Here is a 10,527-nt window from a genome sequence, read left to right on the forward strand (position 1 = left end):
ACTAATCCCTTTAAGGTTAAACAACCCACGACATCCAGAATGTACACGACAATGCACAAAACCCGATTTGCAGTTTTGTCGGACGGGTTCTGTGGGATCCTACAGCGCAAATACGTGCCCGACCAGCTGTGGTTGACCGACGGAATCAAGCATGGTCTCCTTATCCGCCCAAGCGATGGGAAACGGTTGTGCCTGTGTGCGCTTGTAGAACGGGCTTACGTACAGGAACTTGTACAAAGCTACTACACTCATGAATTCAAATGAGATTGGGGTGATTCGACGCATGCGCTCTCTCTCTCTCTCTCACTCACACACGAAGGGCACCACCCTGCCTGGAAGTCCCACAGCTAACTAAGAGACGATGACGAAGGTTTGGGAACAGCTGTGCAAATCCAGGAAACCCTGACGTTGGGATTATCGCACAAGCTGCATTCAGACAGAACAAGACGGTGTGTGTGTGTGAGAGAGAGAGAAAAACGGAGAGAGCGACCTTGCAGACTGACGCACACATGCATCGACATACACGGGTGTTCAATTAGAAGCGGGTGAACAAGCCTGGAGAGCGGAAGTAAAAAGAAGATTGGGTTTCAGGTGGTGGGTGAGAGGTTTCAGTTGGCAAAGGGGGCTGCATGCTTGAAGGATTTATAAGTGGGTGGTGAAACATACCTTCGGACATGTGGGTATGGGTGGGTGAATAGATAATAAAGCGATACCGATGAGACCGAAACAAGAACAGCAAAACAGTCTGAAGGAAAAGCGACTGTGCGGTCATTCATTAGGCGGGTTACCCTATAATTGCATTTTTGCCCCTGCGTGGGTGTGCCGGGTGGGAGGAGGGGGAGGGGAGGAATGACGCTAGGTACACTCCAGTTCACAAGTGCGAGGAACATCCCATCACATTCAGAATGATCACCAAAGTGCGAAAGTGGAAACCGGTTTGGGAACCCAGATCACAGCAGAGACGTTAAAAAACAAAGAGTAGGACTGTCAGGAGGTAATACAAGAAATGTATACGTGAAGTTTAAGTTCCTTTCGGGAACACCGTCCGGTTGGGGGAAAGTGGCGACACACGGAGATGCCGGACCAAAAAATATAACATGACAGCGGGAAGCCATTTCCCAACCTTAGGGCTAGGCTTCCACACAACTTACTATGCAATATACGGAGAAAAACCCCGTTATCAGTTGCTAAATGTTTCTCAAGAGCTTGCCTACAACTCTTTCGAGTGATTTCGTAATGCAGCATGAAAGCTATATCCTTCCAAGATGTTTTTCATGACTTTATTGGCCTGCTTCCAGACCTAAGTGCAGCGTCTGTCAGTGATTAATTCACCTCGTCACAAGTACCGCACGAGCAATTTTCTGATGCGTTACTAGGGCTAAGGCGTTGGTCATGTGATCTATACAGTCACATTTGGGCAGACCATGGGTCGTACCTAGATGTCTTTGGTATAAGGGTGATAGTGAGGGCTGTAGGGCTAACAGCTTTGTGCGCATACAATTTATCGCGATATCGCGAGTATCGTGTCAACTAAAACATGAGGTTGCCTGATGCAGCGCATTCAGTTGCTTAAAAACACCCCATAAGCGAGAGATTCAACTGGGCCCGTCAAAACCTGGCTGGTATGCAAATGTATTTAGCAAATGTATTTAGCTACCGTCATAGCAACTTTACAAATTCGATCGCAATCGCCCAGACTTTGCGGCTTGGTACAAATACGCCAGAACGACAGTGATTTCGAGTTCAGTTGCTAAAAACACCCCATAAGCGAGAGATTCAACTGGGCCCGTCAAAACCTGGCTGGTATGCAAATGTATTTAGCAAATGTATTTAGCTACCGTCATAGCAACTTTACAAATTCGATCGCAATCGCCCAGACTTTGCGGCTTGGTACAAATACGCCAGAACGACAGTGATTTCGAGATCGAAAATCTTCTGTTCTGTCACTTTTGAAAGCTAGTTAGATCGCCGTCATTTGATTAAGGTCATTGATACTCAGTGACTTGTAGCATTTCTGTTTGCGTCTGTTATTGGTAGCACGCATGCCAACGTATTGCTGCCGTATTCGTTTACTGGATTATGAGTGGCTTTATCAAAGTTTCCATACAATGAATTATGCTATAACTCTGCCTCGTAAGCCAAACAGACGTACGCATGTGTAGACATGTTGGCTTGACTCCTAAATAGCTAGAACAAAGCAGTGTAGCAAGGACTGTCCTGGGAACATCTTCTTTGGGAGTGTGTAAGAGACAGTAGGTGAGAGGCTAGGTAGAGCCTAGTGGTACAATCCAGTGCTAGCGATACTCGTTGTACCGACACATTCACGACCGCGAGTCCCGAAGAAAGTATCCTCCATTGGAAACTCAGTTACACTGTGTTGCTCTGTCTGTTCGATTCACAGACGGTTGTTTTCAAACTCGGGGGCAAGGTACCAAGACAGTTACAATGCAGCAACTGCTGGTTTGATCCGCAATCCAGTAATCTGGTGAAATCCGAACCTGTGGATGTTTCAAAGGTGAGTTTGCTTGACTGCCACTATCGAGAACTGATGCAGAGGTGGGAAATATACATGTCATTAAATTGAAGTCTGGCTGCCAAGAATGTGTGTGAAATATAGTTCACTGAGTATCATAAACAAGACATTCAGGTGGGCCACTGATGAAGACCGAATTGGTATGCAAATGAGTGTATTTCTCCAATGACTACTGCAACGGCACACGGTATCTCTGAGTGATGCATAGTACCAGAACCTCCGGGAAGGCAAAACAAAGTAGGAGCTGTTATTATTCTGAGACATAAATTCACAAAATATACAGACCTCGACAGCAGACAAACCTCGTCCACGACAAATGAACCACTTGGACTACAAAAGTACAAACCGAATGAACAAACAGGCTCCTACGTGAGAAAGCCACACGTGCATAAAGTCGGCCACAAAATGGCTGGATGACCTCAAAGTCAAATGAGTGAAGTGGTAAGGACAAACGACGTCAGTTCATACTCACGCCATAAACGCAAAAGCTGCAAATAGGGACAGGAGAAACGTGGGGAATTTCAAATGTCAAGGTAATGGGCGATACAGCTTCCTTACTTCAACCGACAAAGTGCGTTGAAGTTGTTTAGTTGCAAATAATGATCATAGTAGCCCAAATGCGATGATAACGTTTAGTTTCACTACAGGATACCAAGACCCATCCTAATTGACTTCATCACTGTCCAGCAAGCACGATTACAGTTCCGAACAAATGACACAATAAGGACAATTTTGACGACTGAAACAGTGAGGTCTGTCCACCGAACTGGATGATTGGGAGGACAGACAAGCAACCCGAAATTCCGAACCGTCGCAGAGGTTGGACCCTATCGTGAGGTGATGATCTGCGTACCTCAGTAGTACATGGAGCTGTACTAGAGGATTTCCACCCAACATTTACAGAGTCTTTCCAACCAGGTTGGTTTCTTGGCCCTCCAGGTAGTGAGTTGGTAAAAGTGTTTCCACCAGTCAGTTGAGCCACGTTGAGTTACGCGCAATACCCAGAAAATCAAATCGTTCAAATGGAGGTTTATGAACAAATACGTTACTATGACTAAAAGAATAAAAGAATCACATTATACAGACATCAAATCCTGGGATTGCGCCAGCTCCCAGAAAGTGTCAGCTGCAAATGGGATAGTGTAAAAATAGTTAGGAGGGGGAAATTAAGCCTATCTGAAGTTCACACCGACTCAAGGCAAGGTAGCTACAAGATGGCGAAGACCACGTGGTTAATTTAAACTACCATAAAATGGTCTATTTAAACTAGACGGGAGAGCACAATACCGTCGTCCTCATTATCAGGTTATCATAATAATAATAATAATAATAATAATCATCGTCATCGTCGTCATCATCATCATCATCATCATCATCATCATCATCATCATCATCATCATCACCATCGGCAACAGCAGGGCTTGGAGAGGACGAATCAACATAACTGAATGTGCGGCACTGATCTGTCGACGATCTCAATGACTGGAGAAAATCATGCAATTACTCGGGTAATTATCAAAAACAGGAAATGGTTCCTTTTTAGGAGTTCTGCTAGATTAGAGGTTCCCCAGAAGAGAATGGCACTGCACTGGTATTACTCGCAGACTGCTTGTAGTTTCAATGTCATTGTTGGCTTCATGTAATGGTATCCCAACGTACCTCCTAAGAAGAAACATTTGTTTCGTCATCGACATTGCTCTGTCACATTATTTGTTCCATTCATGTACATTTCATCTTGTCAGCGTTTATCAAAACGGCCATCTTTCCCCACTGTTTAAACCCCAATGTAGCGGAACTATGATAGAAGGCAAAAGTTTCATTTCGTACGAAATTAGGTTGTAGAAAATATAGAAAAAGTCTGTGGTTTTGGACGGATCCTTTTCACAGAGGGTAAGAAGTTATCTTTGAAAACCGAAGTATGACCCTTTGCAAAGACAGAAATGTGCTTTTGGACCAGTTTCAAATCGGAGATTGACCTTTGTACTGTGAGAGCGAGTCCCGCGCAGTGTGGTTGAAGGTGATTGAGTATAGCATTCTAAATCCCGTCCAGACTTCGTTGTACGGTGGAAAAATATGTCTAGACAACTGAGTACTGATCTCTCTAACGAATGCCTCCTCACGGCAAATATCAGTTCCGGTCAAATGTTTTGAACATTATCTAAAATATTTTGCGGCTGGCCGTGAGAACACGACTGTGGATGGATGCTTATCACTGTAGTAGCCCAGTCTGTGCTTGGAGTGCCTTTTAGCTGGAAGCCACATGCCTTATCAAACCGGATGCACTGAAGAGCACATGCCACTGAATGATCCGCAGTTTTTAGTTCGCTTAATCACTTCTGGTGCTTGGTCTCTATCGCATTGTTCACCGAAAGTAAAGAAAGTATATTCGGGCTGTACGGTGAACACAGTGCGTTTAATAAAATCAGTAGTTCAGGCCAATAAGCGAGGGCATACAGCACAGTCAGATTGAGAGTTGTGACGAACAGGCATCCTGTAGATTCAACCCTGCACAACAATACCGCTACTGTCGTAACTGCAACTAATCTTGGGATGAGCATTGCAGCCACCAATCAAAAAGCTCCTAATATTACTGTATATTACTATATTAATACATATTACTATTACTACTGTTGATATGTCCCGGAAATTGTCATGTCTTAGTATTGCACGTGAGATATGTGGAGACTTTCGGGACTAGTCACTCTAGAACAGCATCTTTGGTATAAAAAAGGAAAAACTACGCAGAAAGTTTGCACTCAAAAGATGGACTTTCAAAGGGTCATCGACTTGTGGAGTGTTCCCCGAGGACTGGATTCGATGGGGGTGTTAGGGTAGTAAATCTTCTCTGAAAACCTTCAGCGCCAGAAAAAACGAGAACTCTTATGCTGAGTTGGAAGTATATTGCTTGACTTCTCGAGGGGCAGTTTTGAATGCAAAAACGGAAGGCGAAAGCTGTGATGGAGTTGCCGTATAATTGACAGACCGTTCGTTGAAAAGGTTTACATAAGCTTAGCTTGAAACCATCTGAAGACGGTGTCTGGAGCAGTTGTGCCTCCTTATGGTTAACAAATGATCGTGGTCATCAAAGGATGCGTGAAACAGTAATCTTTTACGTATCATTGATGGGTAACATTCAGGAACCACACAAAAGAGTGCGGATTGGACGCTCCTCACCATGATGTTAATTATCAGGTTGTCCAAGTGACTATCACACGCGTTCCCGGTGTTCATGCTCAATAGTCGCACGGTGACCTGTCGAAGAATCTTCTCGACGTAGACGTAAATCTTTTAAGTGTCTACTGATATAGAATTATGGGGCAGCAAGGTTCAGATTAGGATGAGTCACCGGGATATTTAACAAGAAAAACTTGAGGAACTTCGGTCTTGAACAAAAATCATAGGTATTCGGATTTTAGCCTTGATTTAATTTGCACTAATGGAGCCTTCGAAGAAGTAAAATGCAAGTGGGTGCAGCGATTCACCCACTGGTAGAAGAAAGCCTGAAGATGTTGGACTTCTGGGTAAAGTTGGACGGAGTGTAACAAAGACGCGTGTCATGATACTTATAGCAACGTACCTTAAAGTTAACAGCAAGGAAGTTATGATCGCCATTCAGGTTAAAAAATGGCCTTCATTCTCTCGGAAGTGTTATGAATGAGAAATGCAGGATTCAATATCATGGCAACAGTGGTCGGGAAATCTTTGTCCGCAATATCTTTGTTGCACACTCAGTAAACAAACAACAAAGTCATGGGGTGTACAACACTTTGGCTTCTATGTCAGTATAGAAAACCTTGTTCCAGTATGTTGGCTGATCTGTCGATCTAAGTAGTATTCAGAACAGTCTTCCTGAGTACGTTGTGTATGCGGAATGAGAAAACTGGATGATCAACTTTACGAAGCAAGCACCAGGATAGGATCTCTGCATGAACCATAGATTCTTTGACCTTCGGAAAGAAAGGCGTCCGGTACCGGGTACTCCGCTTTTCTCTGATACCTAACGTATGATTACTCCGAAAGAGTGCAGCCACTGGTTGGATATTGTACGAGGGTGTTATATCTGCTGATTCGCCAATCTGTGGTATCTGCTGCTGACCCGTTCCAGTGCCTAGTGCCGGAGAAAAAAGACTCACAGAAGAGAACACAACCGCCATATTCCGAACAAACGAGTGCGAGCTATTTAAAGGGGACTTTCTGACATTGATCCAGGCTGTCTGATAGGCGTTAGTGAACACCCGTCAACATCGACCGTGCCTCTATGAAAAGCCTGAACTCTTATCACATTCGGTCGTGCTTCTGTGGCGTGCATGAACACTCATCAGCTTTTGCTGAATTGATGAAATGATTGACTGGCCTGGATGCTTGCCGGTTTTCCTGTTTAGTTTTTGGTGGAGCAGTAGGTTTCGGGCGTTCTGGAGTTACTTTCAGGAATTCTGACATTCTTATATAAACCTATACACTGACGATGTTCCGTCAGGAAAGTACCTACTTTTTCCGGCTTTCAACGCCGAAACACCTAGTTTGGAATGAAAATATTTTGATAACAATCGGTTGGTTTGATAGAAAAGCATATATATGTTCCCGCAGTGGACTTGTTTGGTCACGGCATCGTCAACCGAGAGTCCAGCTGTGAACTTTGTAGTGGTAGGTGGTACGACTGGGGTACATAGACTTGATAATGCTATAGCGACGAAGCCACTTGGTCAATGTGGCTTGGACCCAAACAGCGGAGGCTAAATATCAAGGGAGAAAAAATTATAATGGAACAAATCGATATCTCACCTGGGAGAAATGTCGGCGATTTTTCCCACCGAGGATAATTCCGGTAAGTCAGTGTTTTCATCCCTGGCTCTTTCCTATGGCCTCTAAAAACAACCTGGAAACTTGGGTTATCCCGATCACCAGGTTGGTTGCAAGGTCGCACACATTCACATCTGCATCCGACACTCCGATTAGGTGCTCCAACTACCTGGTTCAGTCCTACACCTTTCGTCTGATCCGGTATTCTAACAGGCCAGGAGGCCAACCGTGTCAACAATAAACCGTGGAGTGTTTTTCACGTAGGGGCCTGGTAACTAGGTCTAATCTATGGCGCTTGGGCAACCCGTAATTCCCGCTGGACTGAAAAGACGTCGACAATAGCTCCCTATCCACACTTTCAAACACAATCGCCCGCCCCCACCACCACCATCTGACGGTAGGCTTGTAACGTTTCCCAGACATAATCCCGACCTAACTTGGCCATCTCCCCAACCCGCTCTACAATATGTACCTCGGCCCTAAGGGTAGCCTAATCCAAGAAATCAACTGTCAGCTGGTATTAGTTCAACATTCTTGCCTGGGGCACACGATTTTCTTGAGTAGGTAGACAGGAGGGTGTGACGCGCAGCAAATGGTCGTGAACATCAACCCGATGGGATGCAATTATCAACCAAACGGGCTTCGCTACACATTTAACCTAGCAACGTCGGCTTTGTCGGGTGTGGCTGGCTGTTTGTCTGTGCGTCTGCGGACACCAAGTGAAAACGCCTGTCAGATCCTATGGGCATGTAGATTTCAGGTGTACTGCTGGACATTGAATGGCCAGTCATACACGCAAGCCGATCGGAACTAGTGTACACACACTTCCTGTCATGAAGTTAATCTAACGTGGCATGTTTCCATGCCCTTCTTTGAACTCGCTTTATGTGTCGACAAATGAAGCTTCCTGGACCACTAGCTGTCACTAACACTGAGTTTCCGAAGGCGTTTGATACAACGGGAATCGAAGGCAAAATAATAAAACTCAGTCTGAACTTCAAGATTCACTTACTGTATTTGTCATTTCTACCCTCATTTGACTAGCCTTCTCAGAGGTTTTGACACTATCGGTTGTCTACACCAATGAACAGACCATAGCAGAATAGGAGCTCTGAACCTGGCAACCGAGCGGCGGCAGGTGAGCTTGACACTCATGAAGTCCGAAGTTCCGTCGTACAGCCGAGACGTAAACCATACCTGAGCAGCGGATTTGAGACTCACCTAGCAACTGAGGTCGATTAAACCGTCTAGACAAGCGAAGCTGTTCACACTTCAGTGAATCGGCAGGGTCTGGGAGTTTTTGAACTCACACCATCGATCGGGAGGCACAGTGGTTACATTCTTTCTTTCTTTCGAACTGTTGCGCTACGCATGTGAACACAGGCCTCGGGTTCAAGTTGATTTGCGTCTACTACTTTCTAGCAAAGTGGTGGTGGTGGGCCAAGTTACCTCCGATGCCAGCTAGCAAGAGCTATCATAACAGTGGACGAAACCAAAGCCTGGCCTGAGTAATCACATCAGAACAAAAGGAGACAATCTTTTGAAGTGCCACATGTACGACATAAAACCAGGTCCGACATGTGGATGACACATCTGATGAAATCCGAGCTACCAAGGGGGTTTTTGGTACCCTTGTCTGACAATGAAGATGAAAAACACATCCCATCAGGTTCGATGAGTTTTTCTCACAGGGATGCTATGCAAGTTTAGGCTGCACGAAGGATTATAAAGCAGAACGAATTCTTGCTTAGTGTGTTTCCAAAACCCTACGCGGCGCAGAAACGGTACTTCAAGGTAGTCAACATTCTGATTCCTAAATTCGAAAACCGGGTCTGCGCATTACTACTGCGGGTCTCAAACTGTTCATGGATGACAGCCGGTTTGGCGTCCATCCATTTTCATAGTTGCGCTAATTTCAAGTGATCTCCTAAATCGGTCGGCAGGAGCACCACAGACTTGAGCCTTTACTGAGGTGACTTGTCCTGCGAAGTGCCTCACACTACGTCGTGCTCCACTGCGAATGCTGTTTTGCACTCTTCGACAGGATGACCTTTTTCAAGGGGGATATAGTTTGAGAGGGCAATTTGTTGGATATTCAGTCCACAAAAGAGGAGACATTGACGACCTAGAAACAAGGAAAGCGGCTGACAGCATGGTATAACAGCCACTGAGCTACACCGTCTATAGGATCACATTGTGACTTCATATTGTAGTATTCGGGTGGAAGGAAAAATGCAGTATAGTTCAATTCAAGCAAGGATTCATCAACGTGTTTTCCTCAAGGAAATGAACATGGATGTCATGTAGAAGACCTTCATCTACTATCATATAACCTTATGAGTAATACATGACGAATATACATTTATCGCAATAGTTCGAATATCGTAGAGACTGTAACATGAGGCGGCAGTACATTCGGTTGTCTGGAAACATCAGAAACGAAAAATTCAGTTGGGTTCCAGGGGAGTCTCTCGAAAAACCAAATTAGCTCGCAAATGAGTGTATTTAATATACCGTTGTTGCTAATAAGTGTTTTTCGCATCAGGAGATTTCTCGGTCTCCAGAACAGTTTGGGCATCAATCAGTCATAACAACTTTACTCCTGAGTCTGTTCATGGATCTATTTTCTTGTCCCCACTAGCAATCCGTTTATGAGGTTCGTCGCTGAATCACTATCCGCAACCAGGTCATGTTTAGTGTTTCGAAAGTCTCTTCAGGATGCGGGAAATAGTTTCTTTCTACCCTTTGTATTTCTTTCAACCTACCTGTTCAGTTTTTTTTCACCTATTACCTATCCTTACCGTTTTCTGGTAATCGCTCTCCGAAAAGCTACAGAAACGATTTCGTCCCCCGCTTTCGAAGACCATCGTCTTCAGATTCTCGAGAACGGGCTTAGGCTTGATTAACTTTCAAGAGTTATTGGCTTATACCACATCAGTGCTCCTATTCATGCCACTGTTGATACAATATCAGATCAGTTTCCGCGAGTTCGGGGACCACATGGCCGTTGTTTTTGGTAGTGTGAGGAGATTTGGGATTTTTGTCGAGATTTCCTTCTGTAAGTGAAGCTAATCTATGCTGAAAAGCCGAGAAGCACTGTACAGCTTATTGGGAATCATCAGTAGTAAGCATCTCACGAAACTCCGAAGAGTCTCGAACCCGCGACCTCCCGGTTAGTAGTTTGAACACTTAAC

Source organism: Opisthorchis viverrini, assembly GCF_000715545.1.
Source record: "Opisthorchis viverrini unplaced genomic scaffold opera_v5_168, whole genome shotgun sequence".
NCBI classification, from domain to species: domain Eukaryota; kingdom Metazoa; phylum Platyhelminthes; class Trematoda; order Opisthorchiida; family Opisthorchiidae; genus Opisthorchis; species Opisthorchis viverrini.